Source organism: Xenopus laevis, chromosome 8L (assembly GCF_017654675.1).
Source record: "Xenopus laevis strain J_2021 chromosome 8L, Xenopus_laevis_v10.1, whole genome shotgun sequence".
In the NCBI taxonomy this organism is placed as follows: domain Eukaryota; kingdom Metazoa; phylum Chordata; class Amphibia; order Anura; family Pipidae; genus Xenopus; species Xenopus laevis.
In genome coordinates this window covers 48,843,839-48,862,518 of record NC_054385.1, presented here as the reverse complement: position 1 = coordinate 48,862,518, position 18,680 = coordinate 48,843,839, and the positions used below count along the sequence as shown (strand labels likewise).

At 36.3% G+C, this 18,680-nt stretch overlaps 1 protein-coding gene and 1 long non-coding RNA gene across 3 annotated transcripts in view; both read right to left on the bottom strand.

The window, feature by feature from the left end:
* The window catches only part of aff2.L (AF4/FMR2 family member 2 L homeolog), a 352,995-nt gene that overhangs the window by 280,579 nt on the left and 53,736 nt on the right, over positions 1–18,680 (bottom strand). The gene's annotated exons all lie outside the window — the stretch shown is intronic.
* On the bottom strand, positions 14,824–18,512 carry LOC121397030. Its single transcript, XR_005963365.1, has 2 exons — positions 17,628–18,512; positions 14,824–15,157 (listed from the first exon to the last, which is right to left on the bottom strand). It is a non-coding gene; the product is annotated as an uncharacterized LOC121397030 (long non-coding RNA).

The window sequence follows — 18,680 nt, the reverse complement described above, 5'->3', positions numbered from 1 at the left end:
AGTGGGATTAGCATCTGATGCAGTTGCACCCAATGTTTCAAATGCATGCAATTAAACATGGAGAAGATCCAGTTCTTGCTGTAAAAATTTCATCTTTCTGTGATTCTTTAGGTTCAAGTATGCCATACATATTGACCCAGACATTAGTGGGAACCCTGGAATTACTGTCAGCTTGAAGATGACAATAGCTCCAGCATTCCACTGCATCAATAGACATACTTGCACACAATTTGGAAAAGAAGTTGGATCAGACAAAATGGATTTGAGAACAACTACAGAGAAATGCAAGAAGCATGTTTGGATGCACTTACCTTTAATTCAGTGATCCCCCAACCCCTTAGATCTTGCTCCCAGTGTCCTCAAAGCAGGATCTTATTTTTGAATTCCTGGCTAGGAGGCAAGTTTTGGTGGCATAAAAACCATGTGTACTGTCAAATAGAGCCTTCTGTAGGCTGACAGTCCACATAGGGGCTATCAAATGGCCAATCACAGCTCTTATTTTCACCACCCAGGAACATTTTTATGCTTGCGTTGCTCCCCAACTCTTTTTACACCTGAATGTAACTCATGGGTAAAAAAGGTTGGGGATCCCCACTTAAATAAATGGTATCAAACCCCACATTGTCCATTTTAGTGTGGTTACAACTGCCATGTTGTTAGCTGGAAGTACAATTAGCTTTCACTAGAGCTTCACTAAGCACATTTAGATTTATTCTTATGGGTTACCAGAAGTCACTGGCCAGTTGTAATAGAAATTTGTCACTAGTAGTGGTATCAGTACCAACACAATGAGGTGTAGGAGTCATGTTATGGCAAAAGCTAGCAAAATATGATATATCTCAGAAACACAATAAAGAAATAATTTAAAAAAATGAACCTACTAATAGAGGAGTCAACCTCCCAAGGTAAATCCTGTGATGTTTTTGGTTACAACCCCAGAACAACCAACCAGTTCCACCCTAATCATACTTAGTAAACACTAAAAAATATTTCATGCAATTATGTATATAATGAGCCCACAATGTGTTCAGCAAACAGCAGATTGTTGATTTTTTGTCAGCAACTGTGCAAGAGCTGCCCCACATAAAAACATGTAAAACAGCCCTACACAATGGCTTGAACTCAGCACAAATTTGTATTGGGACTTTATTCTTCTCTAAAGTTGAAAATGACAGTGGTGCTGCGTTTAGCCTGCTTCTAAATGTGCACAAAGATAATGCTTGACATGTGAAAATGAGCTGAAATCCGTAGAAAGAATTTTGTAATATGCATGAATTTAAAACAATGAATTTCCATTCCATCTGCCAATATATTGTTACGATCAGCTTGTATGAAGAGGTACAAACCAAATGTATTCTGCAGTTCTGAGATTCGCTGTTCAAATTCAATTACATTGCCCTCTACGCCACATTATGGAATAAAACACTTATCTCCCTTTAAAAAGACATCCTGCTCATTTATTATTGTTCTATTTTGTCTGACGCTAATTTTACAAATCATTACAGAAACAAACGGTGGCATCAATAATATCTGTGCAGAATGCATTGTTCATCCTAGAGAGTGCCAAATTAAAATTGTAAATGTGACTATTATACATGCAGTTATATCTTATTATGATGTGCCGGCCTGCTTCTGAATGGTTTCTCTCCTTGAAATTACTGTTCCTCTTCCTTTCTGAGACTCATTAACTCTTTCAGGTATGCCAACCTTTATTTATGACCTCTTCTATTTCCTCCAAGTTAAATGTAAGGTACAGCCGCTTATGCAGGTTTTATAAACCAAAGATGACCAGGGATCCTCCTATTCAGCTGGTGGTTTCATTTAATTTGTCCATTCATTCGGAATATAATACAGGTATGGGACCTGTTATCCATAGTGATGGACGAATAAATTGACCAGGTGCAAATTTCCACGTTTTCACCGCCACCAACAAAAATTTGGACGCGTGCCGGAATAGTCGCTCGCGTCAAAACTGCCAACATTATTCGGACGCCCATTGACTTTAATGTGGGCATTGCGAATTGACGCGGGCGTTAAAATTGACGAGGGCATAAAAATGTATCACAAATTTGTTGCTGTTTTGAGGGAATTTCGCTAATTTTTCAGCGGCGCAAAATCACTGGTTATCAATAATGCTTGGGGTTTTGCAGATAACGGATTATTCCGTAATTTGGATCTTCATACAATGAGTCTACTAGAAAATTATGTAAATATGGGCGATGGCCTCTCCGTAATTCTGTGATTTCTGGATAGTGCGTTTATTTATTTATTTTTTTTAACAATTCTTTTACAATAAACGAACAGGCATTTGTGTCTATTGACTTCATTCAGTGACTTCCTGAAATTCAGTGTGGAGAGCTGTCAAACCGCTCTGGCCCCCGGTCTCCCGTCACTCTTATGAATCCTCTCCAATTTCTGAAGATTTTCCACGATTTGCAGGCAAAAATACAATGTGCGCATGTGCAGAACATTTCAGTGATGTCAGCAGAGCAATGTGTTCATGCAAATACGATACCTATCTTCCCAGCCTCTCCAAGTGTCCTGCCTGGTGTTTGGAAAAGAGGTCGGCACCTCTCAGATAATACAGTATACCAAGAATTACCAGGACCCTCTTTACCTCTTGTATTGGTTGGTTTTTTTTGTATGTAATCTGTATTTTCCATGTATACACCCATCTATTGTATAGCGCTGCAAAATATATTGACACTATCTAAATGTGTGTTAATAATAATAAATTATAAAAATGTGCATTTTGTGTGTGCATATATACTATCCATGTGTGTGTGTGTGTAGGTTTGAAGAGCTATAGACATATGGCTGTGTACATGTTTTAGTTTAAGTTACCCATTGTACAGTTTCAGAACTATTAGTCAACTCATAAGTGAAACAGCTCTTCTGCATGATTTCAAACAGGAAGCAATATACATTTTTCAAGTAAATTTTGGCTGACAAGTATAATGAATGCCAGCTGTCATGCAGGTGGCTTAAAAACAAGTTTTAGGAAACGTTTACAAGGTTCTCAATCTTTAATCTTGATTGTGTTTTCCTAAACAGACAACTATTCAAAGACTAGAGCCTTAAAACACTCTTTTTTGTTTATAAATAAATAGTGAGTGTAGAAACAGGGCTTTGTTTAACTTATAAGCACCCATGATCTATCACAGAAAATATCTGCATTGTATGTTAGAGAAATAGGAAGCTGAGGGGTGTAGAATAAAGCTTTGCAACACTTGTGCTTATTTTAAAACAAGAAGTGCCAATAAACTGCTGATTTTGTTTGTCGTGCCATATACTGAGGCCATGCATGCCCACATTTGAATGGAAAGTTAAGCAGATTTTGACTATGTATATCATAGGCACTTATAACAGACACATCGCAGTGAAACTGATTTATCCAGACCAAAAACCTCATTTGCTGGTGCACCTTTATAGCAGGGGCATAGTGTATTGGCAGATGGGGAAGTGAGAGGAGCCACAGCTTCTTTTCACTTCCTGTCAGATATGATCGGCCTAAATGAAAAGGAATGAATGTTTGGCCATTAATCAGTGAGGCAGGTTCACACATTATCTATCTATGTAGCCCTAGGCCAACGAACTGGGTACCTTTCAAGGAGAAATATACATTCTGAATAAAATCTCCAAAAATCTCAAAATTCTAAAAAAGTGACTTGGCATACATAAATGAGAAAATATTGGCCATTTACATCTTATACCTTGAGCCACAACTTTGTAATGTTCCGTGTACATAATGCAGCCTAGCATGTAAGTTAGGCCCTTGGTTTGTGTGTGAGCAGAGTGACTTGTAGGAGCCAGAGGAACATATATAAAAGAGTAGTGTTGCAATACGGGATTATTAAGTAGCAAGAACTACGGCCTTAGGGCACTGCTCTCAGGGTCAGACTGGGGTGTGTGGGGGTGCTACCCCAGGACCCCGCAGACTGCTCAACTACCTAGAGTCCCTCCACTCCGTGTGCACTTTATATTTACTTTTGCCGCAATCGGGGGATGGAGGGCAGCGGGGGAGTGACAGTGAAGGAGAGGCATTGTTTGGCCCACTGGGTTTTTTTTCCCCATGTCCTGTCGGCCCAGTCTGACCCTGACTTCTCTAACAGACAGGGTGCATGAAACTTTAAAGGCTTGTGTGCTATAGGACATAAAATCTTTGTTGCCGACTGTCAAGGACCTGATTGCCATGTGCTATCTACTGGGTGTTTTGCCTGTCAATTGCACACTATTCCTAATTTATATAGGGTGATTAGATGTAATGCACCTGGCAAAACACATGAAATTGTTCTATGTCTAATTGGCATTACAGCTGTCAGTATCGTTTAAACACACCTAGTTTTCAACTGTTACATGCCTCGTGCCCAAGGAGTAGACATGATAGCCGACTTGTTCTGTAACATAAATTTCCACTGTCTCTTTTATTGTCTGAGCAGAGATTTCTTAGGAATATCTCATCTGTGTCATATCCGAACAAGTAAACAGAATCTTCTGACATTTAATTTCCAAGGAAATTGGTTATAGTCTGCAACTGTATAGAGGAATGTATGCATGGAAAATCTGACAGTTATACATTTTTACTCATTTAATTTAGATATTCTTAGACTAGATTCCCCGTAAAAGTCAAATTCATAACTTTTCACTTAAACATGGCTCATGTTATATAGATGTTTTCATTTGCTTACTCATCTACATATGTTTAGCTTTAATCAGATGTTGCTGATTGTCAAAATCCAAAGGTTTGTGGTCTGTTTGTTTCTGTAAGCTAATTTACATGGATGTGTGGGAAAACTCCACCAGAGCTGTAACATTATAACCTAATGCAAAGGATAAAATAACGAGCACAAGATAACAAAAATAGATAGATGATAGCCAGACAGACAGACAGACAGACAGATAGACAGACAGAGATAGACAGACAGACAGACAGACAGATAGATAGATAGATAATAGATAAACGATGGATGATAGATGATAGATAGATGATAGATAGATAGATAATAGATAAACAACAGACAAATAGATAGATAAACGATGGATGATAGATAGATAGATAGGTGACAAATGAGTAGCAGTTTTGAAAGTATATAATAAACTGACACATTTATCAAAGCAGATCAATGTACTTATTTCATCACAATTGTTCTTTCATCAAACACAGTTTTACTGCGTCTGCTCCATTTGGTGTTAGCCTTACTAACTCATGCGTTCTTGTGTGGTAGAGCACTTCACTAAGCCGCCGCACAAGAATGCAGGTGTAAATGCCCATATGTAGGAGCTCTAACTTCAATGAAAGGGTTCAATTATGTTTATAAGTATTAAACCACAAGTTTAATGAACAAGATATAAGAAATGGGTCTAAATGTTGCAATGCATTTTTGAAAATCATGCAAAACACACAAATAAATGCATTAGATTTGTAGTTGCTATGGAAATAAAGCAGAAGTTCCTTTTTTCACCACAGTGAACTGACCACAAACTTAAAATGTAAACAACCCACGCTTGCATTAGTGAGAACGTTATAAAATGTTCACTTATGTGCCTTTTATTTCGACAGACACAAGCCAGAAAAGTGCAACTCTTTAGTTGTTCGTTATTAATATGTATTTAGAAAATGGCCACTATGTACAATGAGAAAATTCAACAAAACATCTATAAAAGACATATTCTGCCCAGTAGTGATGAGCAAAATTTTTCGCAGAGAAAATTAAACTCTAACTCAAAAATTATTTTGTCAACCATAGAACTCAATGCATTTAGGTGAGTTTTCCCAAAATTTTTGGTGAAGTGAAACAGGTCAGATTCGCTCATCACAACTACCCAGTTCTGTTGAGGAGTCTGACAATATTTCAGGCTTCAAAAAAAAAAAAAAAATTCTTTGAGCAAAAACCAGAATCTGAAAACACTAATGGGGTATACATCCATAGTCCCTAGAGTATAAAGCTGGATTAAACAAGATTAACAATATTTTCAGGCTAAAATGCATCAATAGTGCCTTTGAAAACTGACCTATTTCTTTAATGTATGCATTTAGTGCTTCACCCCATTCATTGCTTGTAGTCGTGATTGCCTCTCTCACATGTGCGCTTCTCACATGTTCCCAGCAGCTCTTTGACTAATGTCAAACAAGGTAACACTGGTCATTCAATGTGACCCCACAGCACAATGAGCAGCAACTGGGTGCTTTAATCCCATAAATCATGCCAGGATGCAGGTCTCTTGGAAGAGTCTAGCAGGGAAGCCCCAGGGACTTTTTTTTAATGATATCCAGGCCGACTGCCTGCAATTTGTTTCTCTTTGAGCAGCTAACTGCTTCATGTGACTTCATTCCCAAGGCCATTAGGTCTCTAGTTCCAATAAGCCAACCAGTTTCCTGAGGTGTAAGGACTAATGTTGTGATACTGGTTTGTGTGAATTAGTGCATAGGGAGCAATTGCCCACAAACTGGGAAACGACCCTCAGCATTTCATCACCCCTGTGAAGACTAGAAATATCCTGTTAAAAAATATGTGTAAAATCATTTACACAGACAAAATGATCTAAAAAAAAATGGTGAAAAATACATGTAGTTTATTATTTATCATTTCCCTTACATGTGATTATTTGCTACCCATCATGATCTCATTAAAAACAACTAGTCAAGTTATTTATGCCACTCAAAAGCTGTATTGTATTTTATTGTATTGTACACCTATTTTGTATTACCTTAAATTCAGTTGGTGGAAGTCGCAAATACATTTTTTATATAGCATTTTCTAAGTGGATGCTGCTGCTTTCTATGTCAAGCCTAAACCTAAAATTAATAAACATCTTACAAATATGCCAGAGTCTATGTAGCGATGTCTGATGTTCAAATGGCTGCCATTTTATTGTGTATTTTACTTGTATTATTATTAATTAATAATAGTTATTTTTTTTATTATTATTATTATTATTATTATTATTAACACATATTTATAAAGTACTACAAGATTCCCCTAGCGCTGTACATTTGACTGATACAGGGGGTAAAGAGGGCCCTGTTTACTAGAGCTTACAATTTAATTGGCTTTATAAATAGGTCCTAATTAATTATTAAAGGAGAACTAAATCCAGAGATGCAACAGCCCTGCTTCAACTGCCCTCCATCTGCCTCATTACCTCTCCCTCTTCACAAATTGTATTATGTAGAAAGTCGTTCCTGTTTGGAAATCTGACCTCAAAATGGACGTTACACATCCAGGTTGCCGAGTGACCTCTACATGGGCCTCTTGGGATTGGTATTAGCTAGCTAGATTTTATCACTTTTTAGCTGTCAAATTATGCTAAAAATGGCAGAATTTGTGTAAAATTGATCAATCAGATCACTGCATTTTCTAAGCAACTGCCACACTTCAAACAAACATCTAAAATAAAGGGGTATTTGGGTATTCCAATGACTAGAAGCACAGGAAGTCATGATCTATTATAATGATGTACAATACAGCAGCAGTACAAAGGGAGGGCAAACATTGCGCTACAAAAAATTCAATATATATACAAAAACAACAACGTTGTGTCATATGTAAGGAGACACTGGAGGAAACAAGTCCCTGTCCAGTGAGCTTACAATCTAAATGCTATATACATTTAGTCAGATCTAAGATTTCTGTGCTATGAAATGTACATTCCAGAGTTATTCCAGCACAGCCTCAAGGCAAGTGAAAGAATGAGTTCCAGGCCAACACATCTGAGTTGCAATACCAGAATCAGGGAATTTCTAAAACAACTGCAGAGACAAACAGCACCAATGTTTTACTCTTCATCCTAGGTATTAAAAAAACATAATATTTTCACTTGTGAGTTGTAACCAAACTCAAGAAGAGATGCCACATGCATAAAATAGTTCCTGTTTGTGGTTCTTGGTTACCATAGGCAGATCCTTTATATGCATAGAAACAATAAGAACTACAGATATTGGACCTGTTATCCCGAATCCTCAGGACCTGGGATTTTCCAAATAACGGATCTTTCCATAATTTGTATCTCTATACCATAAGTATACTAGGAAATAATGTAAACATTAAATAAACCCAATAGTCTGGTTTCCCTATCAATAAGGATCAATTATATCTTCAGTTGGATCAAGTACAAGGTACGGTTTTATTACAAAGAAAAAGGAAATAATTTTTAAAAATTTTAATTATTTGGATAAAATGGGGTCTATGGGAGACCAGGTTTCCGGAAAATTGGTCCCATACCCGTACAAGGAAAGCGTTAATTCATTAAGTTAATGGTGCTTGAAAAGATTTGCCTTCCTTGCAACAGATGCTTTAAAAGAACAAGCAGTGCAAAGAAAGGATAAATACTGCCTTTAGAACAACAGTTTATTTCTAGAATCCAGTTAGACTAAAAATAGGGTTTTGGGCATCATTTGATTCCCATAATTAATGGCAATCTTCAAAGATCCATGATAACAGTATCCGAAGTGCTGCACAGGATATGAAGGCGTAAGTCACTTGTGTTCATCTTGCCTCCAGGAACCTCTGACTTCATTTACCTGATGATCTACTCATTGTCAAGCTCAAGAGGGGCCACTTCTCCAGACACTTCTCTCTTAAGCCAGACAAATTGCTGTGCTGAGAAGCGGACTTAGGGTAGCTTCTATTCACAGATCACTCTCAGTGCTTCATGGGTCATGTGTTGATAAACTGCACGCTTAACCAATTTCTCAGCTCAACTCCGAGGGCAAACATTTCTCAGCTGCTTTTAAGAAGCACGCATTTACAACCCATACACTTTAACAGAGTGTTTTTTTAATGGGGATGATAAATCTGCTAGTATTTGTTCATAATACTTCTACAGTAAGTATAGGTTATACGAGACCGTGTTTTGCATAAAACTCTACTGTCAGAGGAGTTGATCATAACACTACTCGTTTCTTATCTAGCTAGATATGAATACTTCATTCACTAAACCTATAGATTAAGCATGTCCTCCCTGGCTTATTAACTCGTCATTTCAACTAATTGAAGCATTATGAAGCACTAACATGCAGCACCCTCTTTACCTCTTGTATTGGTCTTTAATTCCACGTATGCCATTTGTGTCATTGATGTATACATCCATCTATTGTACAGTGCTTTGAAATATGTTGGTGCTTTACTAATACTTAAATAATAATAATTATAATAATGATGCTAATAATAATAATAATAATAATAATTAGTTTTTTGATGATATTTTATTACTGATAAGTATTCTGTGATATAACTCTTAGGGGGTCTATTTACCAATATAAAGATTTCCTTTTTTTTTCCATTGTATTTTTTTTCAAAAAAGTTGTGCTTTTTTAAATTTCTCTAACATTCAAAAAAATTAGAGATTTATTAATAGTAAAAACCATAAAAAACTGGAATACAAAACTTTACCAAGTAAAAGCAGTTGAGGTTTCAATGGGAGCAGCGCTAATCCTTTTTGGACCCTTTTTTAACCATTCAGACTTTTTCTTAGAGGTTTTCAGATATTTTTCAGTAATAATTGTCTGGAAAAACTTTTAAGAAGGTGTCGTAATCTTTTGGAGCAAACATAACAACTCTTTCAGTAAGTTTTATTACATTCACTGTGCACTGGCGCAAACTATAACATTCGCAAACTTTCTTCCAATGTTGGATGAGGCCGCTAAACAGTTTCCACTTTTGCAAAAGGTATTTTGTGCAAAGGCATGACTTTTCGCACTGCAAATATTTTTTTGCCAGCTTTTATTACATTTCCCAAATAGAGTTTAATCATGGTTTCAGAAAGCTCTAATACCAGTAAAATTAGAAGTTTAGTAAATGGGCCTTCCCGTGTAATAAACATGAAACGATTTTCAAAAATATGGCAAGTACCTAGAAATATTTATTTTTGTATGAACTTTCCCATCAAGTTCAACCTCTCCATAGTTTCCTAACTCATTTGTATAAAACCATTGCCAAGATAAAATATTTCCCTACATAAATAAATAAAATAAAAAAACCTCTGGATTAAATAAATTGAGTATTAAGAAGGTATCACTAACATCATTACATAATGATTGCTTCTTTTTACTGTATTGATGGAGACACAAACAAGACAAGAGACTGTAAAGAATGAAAAACATTGGGACCTCTTTATGAAGGGCGCTAATATTTCCCTTGAAGGGTTCAGAAAGTTAACATAAGTTGACAAGAGCAGCTATCCAAAACATTCAAGTTTAAGTCATTTTCAAAATTATGTTTTTAAGGTCAAGTTAATGTAATGTACTTGCACCTCACCCCCATTTATAAACAAGTCTGCGTGCCAAGGCAAATAGCATTCAATTGTATGCACAATACGCAACTCATAAAATATGTTTCCTTTTAATGGGAAATAAAATAAGATCAGGCCAAAGATATCTAAAGTAGCATGATACTTATAAAAGCTATGTTTGATTATCTAGTTATTCCCATGAACACTGTATAAATCTGCACATGGCTAACTAAGGCCTGGTTTTGATTATATTTTATTTACAGAGCACCTAAGACTTAAAGTTATTCTGGCAGCTACAAAAGTATTTTGGCTACAACATTAAAAAGCTGCCTATGGTTTGGGATTTCATATATATTTTATTGAAATTGTGTCTTGTTTGTTTCTTTTTGTACTAACCAAACAGTTTGCTTGCCTCACTTTAGCAGTGCTGCACAATAGGAGGGGTTTTTTCAGGAAGCCAGGGGAGAATTCTAACTAATCAGCGACTGAAAGGCTGTAAGTGAATTGTGTCTAATAGTTATTATAGTAGATGTGTGTGTATGAACTGAAGTTGCTGAATAAATGTATATTTTGATGTAACTATCTCTTTTATTCTCAAACCCTCATAAAGTACCTGTATATGAAGGAACAGAGCAATAAATAAGACAGCTGCTTTTAAACAGGTGGCCAGTAATTCTTAATCTTTATTTAATACAGGTCAATGTTTCAGTCTGTGCCTAAGAACTTTCTCAAGACCATACACTCACTAATAAAAATGTTCTGTGAATAAATAGCTAAAACCAATTACACTCACCCAACCACGTGCTCCCAAATGACCCATGTGGACGAAGAATATATATCTCTCTCTCTATCTCTAATTATATATATATATATAAAAATAAAACAGTCCTATTTGGTGCACTCTATACCAGAAGTCATCCGCCTGGATTATAATTATAATCACAGCTCACAAACAGCAATCCAAGGCCTTATTAGGTGAAAAAACAAAAAATACTTTATTTCAACGTTTGCACTCGAGTGGTAGAGCCGAAACGTTGAAAATAAAGTATTTTTTGTTTGTCCTTGGAATGCGGGTTGTGAGCTGTGATTTTATACAGTATATATATATATATATATATATATATATATATATATATATATATCTCCTAAAAGAAGTTGCACTTGCAGGACTTACGACAAAAAAAAGTTAATTTATTATTCACACTAACGTTCGGCCAATGGCATTTTGTACTGTGAGGCTGGGGCAATAGCCGAAACGTTAGTGTGAACAATCAATTAACTTTCTTTGTCGCAAGTCCTGCGAGTGCAACTTCTTTTAGGAGGTGTATGGAATTGAATTGTGGTGTACACCCAGGCATTGTGGGAGACTTAATTGTGAGTGAAATTTACAATATATATATATATATATATATATATATATATATATATATATATATATATATATATATATATATATAAATGTCAAAAAAGGTCCGCACACATAGGACTTGGATAAAGAAGAAAAAGTGTAGTTTATTCAACGTTTCGGCCCAGTCACTTGAGCCGTCCTCAGGAAGTCCTCAAGTGACTGGGCCGAAACGTTGAATAAACTACACTTTTTCTTCTTTATCCAAGTCCTATGTGTGCGGACCTTTTTTGACATTTACATAAGATTGTTTTTTTGTTCCAGCACTGAGGCATCCATTTTGTGCTCTGGGTGCACCGACCCCATGTTGTTTATATATATATATATATAGAGAGAGAGAGATGTGAAAATCTTAACGACACCCTTACACTTTACAGACAGGCACATCCCTAGTTATATGGACACCTCAGTGGGTCCTTATGGGGACCTTGTACTTATGTAACCCCTGCAGTTCACACAGTGTACACCAGATGGCACTGTGCCAGAGTATAAAAGTTTTAGGAACCATGAGGTCTGGGTCCATTGCTTTAGCCCAACCAAGCAGGCTGGAAGGGAATGGGTAGTGTCGACCCTAGGCGCCTTGGCCCTAGTAATTAGACAGCTATACTCAATTATAGATCACTCTAGGAGTGATAGAGAGGTTATTTAGTTGAGCAGCTCAAGGCTCCGCCGAGGAGATTAGAGGGATTAAGATCCCAGGGTATTACTGACCCGTAGTAAGGACTAAAGTGTTGAGATAGGGATGATAGGAATTCCCCTAGTCTGCCACTGGAAGATATCCTGAAAACTGGGCAATACCCATCACATGCTGCCAACTTACTCTCTGCTGTATATTCCCTAGCCTGTGGGGATTCAGCCTATACGTGCTGTGAGTATATGCTTCCTTTATGCTGCTGTGTATATTCTATGCTCCATTGTGGATCAATGTGCTGAATGATCTATGTGCTATTGTTCAATAAATACAGTTCTATGTTCAACCGTTAAAGAACTACTGGCGCCCATCATTGTGCTATCGTACCCAGTTACAGTTACACTACACCCTGCCTCCACCACATTGCAAGGGCTTGCCCCTGAGAAAGAGAGCTCATCTGTGGTCTCAGCGCACAAAGGAAAGTAGCTAAACTGCCCTCACGCAAATCAGTTTACTATAGCGCTACATATATATACATATATATATATATATCTAAAATCAAAAAACTGTAGAGGTCTCTTGCACACCTTCGAAAGATAATGAACCAGGTGCTGCTGCCATATCGATTATTCACATGTCCTTTGGTAGTGAACAGCGCACACTGGAAATTTTAAAAACAAATTAGTTTATTTATCAAATATTAAAAAGCATTTTACAAGCATCAATGTTTCGGTTCAAGTCTGGGACCGTTATCAAGATACTAAGGGGCCGATTCACTAAGGGTCGAATATCGAGGGTTAATTAACCCTCGATATTCGACTAGGAACTAAAATCCTTTGACTTCGAATATCGAAGTCGAAGGATTTAGCGCAGATAGTTCGATCGAACGATCGAAGGATAATTCCTTCGATCGAACGATTAAATCCTTCGAATCGAACGATTCGAAGGATTTAAATCCAACGATCGAAGGAATATCCTTCGATCAAAAAAAGTTAGCCAAGCCTATGGGGACCTTCCCCATAGGCTAACATTGACTTCGGTAGCTTTTAGATGGCGAACTAGGGGGGTCGAAGTTTTTTTTAAAGAGACAGTACTGCGACTATCGAATGGTCGAATAGTCGAACGATTTTTACTTCGAATCCTTCGATAGTCGTAGTCGAAGGTCGAAGTAGCCCATTCGATGGTCGAAGTAGCCCAAAAAAAAAAACTTCGAAATTCAAAGTTTTTTAACTTCGAATCCTTCACTCTAAGTTAGTGAATCGGCCCCTAAGTATAATTAAAACCATTGCTTTATACTCTCACTCATGAACAACACAGGAAGTGAAGTCACCGACTCCCGCCCCACTCACAACATAGAAACATAAGGCCGTCAAAATACTAACTACTGTTCAACCTATGCCAACTCGCAACAATGTTGCATCTAAATACATAATATTAAAAATGTTGCAAATAACCTTAAATAGATTATTATGTATCAGTCTCGGTTCCTTATGGGATTAAAAATACCGAAATTGGCACAGACATATTATTAAGCATTATCATCTCTGATTCCACAAGCATGTTAAGGACAGTTGTTCATTGAGACCATGCGCGCCATTGTACTAAATTTCTTAATCCAAAAACATTCTCTTTGGAGAAGCATTTTTGACCTATCTCCTCCTCTCCTGGGGGGCTGTATATGGTCAATGCCGATATATTTAAATGTTGGTAAATGATGGCCCTTTTCTAAATAGTGTTTGGCACATCCGCCTGGGTGCTGGTCACAAAGTCAATTGTATCAAATGGTCACAAACTGCACTCCAAGGTCTTTTTAAGGAAAAAGTGTAGTAATTATTGCTTCAACGTTTCGGCTCCAACACTCGGGCCATTATACTAAATTAGGGATGCACCGAATCCAGGATTCAGTTCGGGATTTGGCCTTTTTCAGCAGGATTTGGCCAAATCCTTCTGCCCAGCCGAACCAAATCCAAATCCTAATTTGCATATGCAAATTAAGGGCGGGGAGGGAAATCGGGTGACTTTTTGTCACAAAACAAGGAAGTAAAAAATGTTGTCCCCTTCCTACCCCTAATTAGCATATGCAAATTAGGGTTCGGATTTGGTTCGGGATTAGGCCAAATCTTTTGCGAAGGATTCGGGGGTTCGGCTGAATCCAAAATAGTGGATTCGGTGCATCCCTATACTAAATAACTAAAAAAAAAAACTCAAATAATAAAAAATGAATACCAATTGCAAATTGTCTCACTATATCACTCTTAACATCATACAAAAAGTTAATTTTAAGATGAACAACCCCTGATGGTGAGCTTAGGACATGTAGTTAATTAGAATTAAATTTAAGAATTCAGTGTGGCTATACTGCAATAGACGCCCTATTAATGAGTTGTACCTTTAAAAAAAGATGCACAAGATAAAATATTTGTGTGTTTGGAGGGATGACAGAGAGTTTGAAAATATTATATCAAGCATTTCAAAGTCCAGATGTTTCTTAATACAAAAAAAGTGCAGCAGATTCGGCTTTTTATAAAATAAGATCAACAAGAAATGAAAAATAAAATCACTTCTTTACCGTGCAGTTCCAGCCAGCATGACTAATGCTGAATTTGTATTGTTTAAATGCAGTTTTGGAAAAGTATGAAATAAATCAAATGATGTACTTCATGTAATCTTGAAAGATGGATCCCATTAGGTTTCCACTATGCATAGTTGTTGGTTACAATCATTGACCAGAATGCTTATAAATTAATCAACTGAGGTAATGCAGGCCAAGTTGTCATCATTTTTTTTTCTTATTTTTTTTCACTAATCTACATTTTCAATTCAGTTAAACTTTTCAAATCCTTTGGAACAGGTTCATCAATTCTCCATGCCTCCGACGGAAAGGAAACTGTCTAGAATAAAGAGATTGTGTAATTATTTTCTCTTGTGTCGGATAAGGTCTGAAAGCAAAGCTCTGATATTGAACGATAAAGGCTTTACAGCACAATACAAACAACTGAGGCCAAACAGTCTTATTAGTTTTGTAGCACTAATTTTATTAACATAGCAAAAGACTACCTGAAGTGGCAACCATTCATAATTTAATATATTATAATCAAAAGTAAAGATCTTCGATAAACAAACATCTACCCTTAACATTATGACTTGCCAATTGACTGTACAGGTATGGGACCTGGGGTTTTCCATATAATGGATCTTTCCGTAATTGGGATCTTCATACTCTAATAGAAAATCATGTAAACATTAAATAAACCCAATACGCTGGTTTTGCTTCCAGTAAGGATTAATTATATCTGACTTTGGATCAAGTACAATATACTGTTTTATTATTACAGAGAAAAAGGAAATCATATGAAAAAAATTCTGATTATTTGGATAAAATAGAGACTACAGGAGACGGCCTTTCTGTAATTCTGAGCTTTCTGGATAATCAGTTTCCGGATTACAGATCCCATACCTGTACAGAGTTCCAAAATTAAGGTTCAACAGGGTCATGTGGTTTTAGAGGAATTAACCAACAAATGGCACCAGTGTAGTTACCATAATTGGTTAGATCTCGGCTTTAATTTTCTAAATTGTTCTGATCATGGTTGGGTCATGTTGTTAAATGTCACATTAGTAAATCAGCGTTAATGTGTCTTGTGCACTGCAATTTGCAACTGTAGATTGAGTTGAAGGAGGATACCATGGCAGGTTTACACTAGAATGCGATAATGATATTCCTTTAAGATACAATATTGTTTAATAATATATGTACATATAAACAAACTGCTGGATAGGTGCACTCAGAGAACAATAAAATTGCCTAGGTGCTGGAACATAAATGCATGTCAATAAAGCAAAAAAGTCCGCACTCATAGGTTTTTGTGATGAAACAAAATATAGGTTTATTCAACGTTTCGGCTCCTAGACTCAAGCCGTCATATATATATATATATATATATATATATATATATATATATATATATATATATATATATATATATATATATATATATATATATATATATATATATATGTGTATATGTATATGTATATGTATATGTATATATTATATATAATCTGCTTGGGTTTTTTTACACATATTTATTACATTTTTCCGAAAATTTGATTTGTGGTAAAAAATCAGATTTTCACGATTTGTTCAGGTTTTTTCATTAAATTTTCAAGATTTTCGGGATTTTTTCAAAATTTTCACCCGAAAACTTTGGGGTATTGCACGAAACCCAGCGCACATCAAAAAATCTTTGGGACTTCTCCCATTGACTTATATGCAACCTCGACAGATCTGAGATGCCAGATTTTCAAATGCGGACTTTTCCATCCTCTGGGTTTTCCATCCTCTGCTGAGCAAGGAACTTCATCCTGAGTTTCTTAACATGGGACACCTTGGGGGTTATTTACTAAACTCCGAATGCAAAAATCACGAAAAATTCTTGATTTTTTTAAAAGTCTGATTTTATATATAAAAAAAAAATCACAAATTTTTCATGGTTTTTGCATTCGGAGTTTAGTAAATAACCTCCTAGGTGTCCCATGTTAAGAAACTCAGGATGAAGTTCCCTGCTCAGCAGAGTTTACAAAACTGTGGTTTAACACACACACAGTAATGTAACAACTTTCAGGACACCACTTTTAAAATATAGCCTAGAGTTTTAATGATGTGTTTTTTGAAGGTGCAATGAATTTATGACATAGGAAATATGTTTATACGGCTGAATTTATTAGATGCTCTTGTTTTAATATGAACTTGTAACTCTTACTAGAATGCACGTCCAACTATGTCATGTTTGCAAGTGGAGCCTACTCTTGAGAGATTTCGCACAATCCCTTCACTGTAATTCTCCATGCTTTATATTCCACATCTTATTTACAACACTAATAAAAAAATAGGCAGAATGACTATCGTTTCAAACCTGCCAACTTCCCAGATGTATCCGGGATTATGTTGGATCACTGATGCATGCTCTGTGTTCTGCTTACAGCAGCAATGCATGACAAACATTATTTCTTTCAAGTGTTTCACTGCTTAAAACACTAGTATTAGTCAGCGGGGCACACTCGTTACAATCCCCTTAAGAGCAATATAACAGCTATTAGCAATACTAATTATAGTACAAATTGGAAAAGGTTAATTTTTGGGGGTCTGTCTTTGCCATGTCATGCCTAGTTGCACCGCCTTACTGTTTACTAAGTTGTAAAAGCAGAAATTTTGAAACCTGAAAACTGTTTTTTTTATTAAGAATGCTGTTTAAACCAGATCTAAGCTTTAGTAACAAATCAGATTTAATCTAATGGTTTGTACAAGTGTGACATCTAAGGGTGACCTGTCAGAGAAACAAATAATTTGCATTCCCATACCTGCAGTGGTCTTTTGAATAGCCCCCAAATTGTTTGTAGTTGCTGGAAAGAACACTTGCACCTGCTACTATATATAGGATAGAAGTGCTTGCCATTTTGTATTATATGAACTAAATGAATAGCTTGTTGACAGACGACTGACTCCCTTAAGAGGGAAAAAGGCCTAGTGGAGAATAAGATGATTAAGAATTAAAACCATTTTATACATAATGACCCTGGTAATTCAGGAACACAGTAATAAAATATTAGACATGTCAATGTAGTCAGAGGGCTAAGCAGCATGAAGTTAAAACGTTTGCATAAAACTGTCAAATGCTGAATAAAGAAGTGGTATGGAAATGAATGTTCATAAATTCTGCTGTATGTTTTCCTGCCACAATAAAGAACATTTCATTGGTATTCTTAACAGTTATCATTTTTCATCCGCTACCTCCTAATCATACGGTTTTAGTAGCATGAGGGCTTAGCATACAGGGCATAGTACAATATCTTTGCATAATTCCACCAACACAAACCAGCATAAAGACTTACCCTTAAACATTTTAAGAATTCTTGTATGCCCCCTTGGAGCTTCTTAGCGACAGAAATAGGGGTGACAGCCTAATATTTCACATGAATACATGTAGGGGGTGGGTTATTTATCATGCTCCGAATTTATTTCAGTATTTTTAAGATAAAAATGCGAGCAACTCTGAATTCCCGAATGGACCGTATTTTTCAAAAATATAGGTTCAGGCAAACTTCAGACCTTTTCCCGAAAAGTCAGAAGTTTTCGGACTTTTCCACAAAAAAACACAAACTTTTTGGCCCAAAATTCCCGAAATCATTGGTACTGACAACAGTGCAGACACTGGGACCTACCCACTGACTAATACAGGACCCTGAGAGCTTTGAGATGCCGGGTTTTGGGATTCTGGATTTTCATACCATCGGACTTTAATAAATCCCGAAAAATTCAGATTTTTTTTTTTTAAGGTCCGAAAAATATTCGGAGCTTAATAAATAACCCCTGAAGTGTTATTAAGCAAATAGAATAGTAAAATGGAAAGGAAG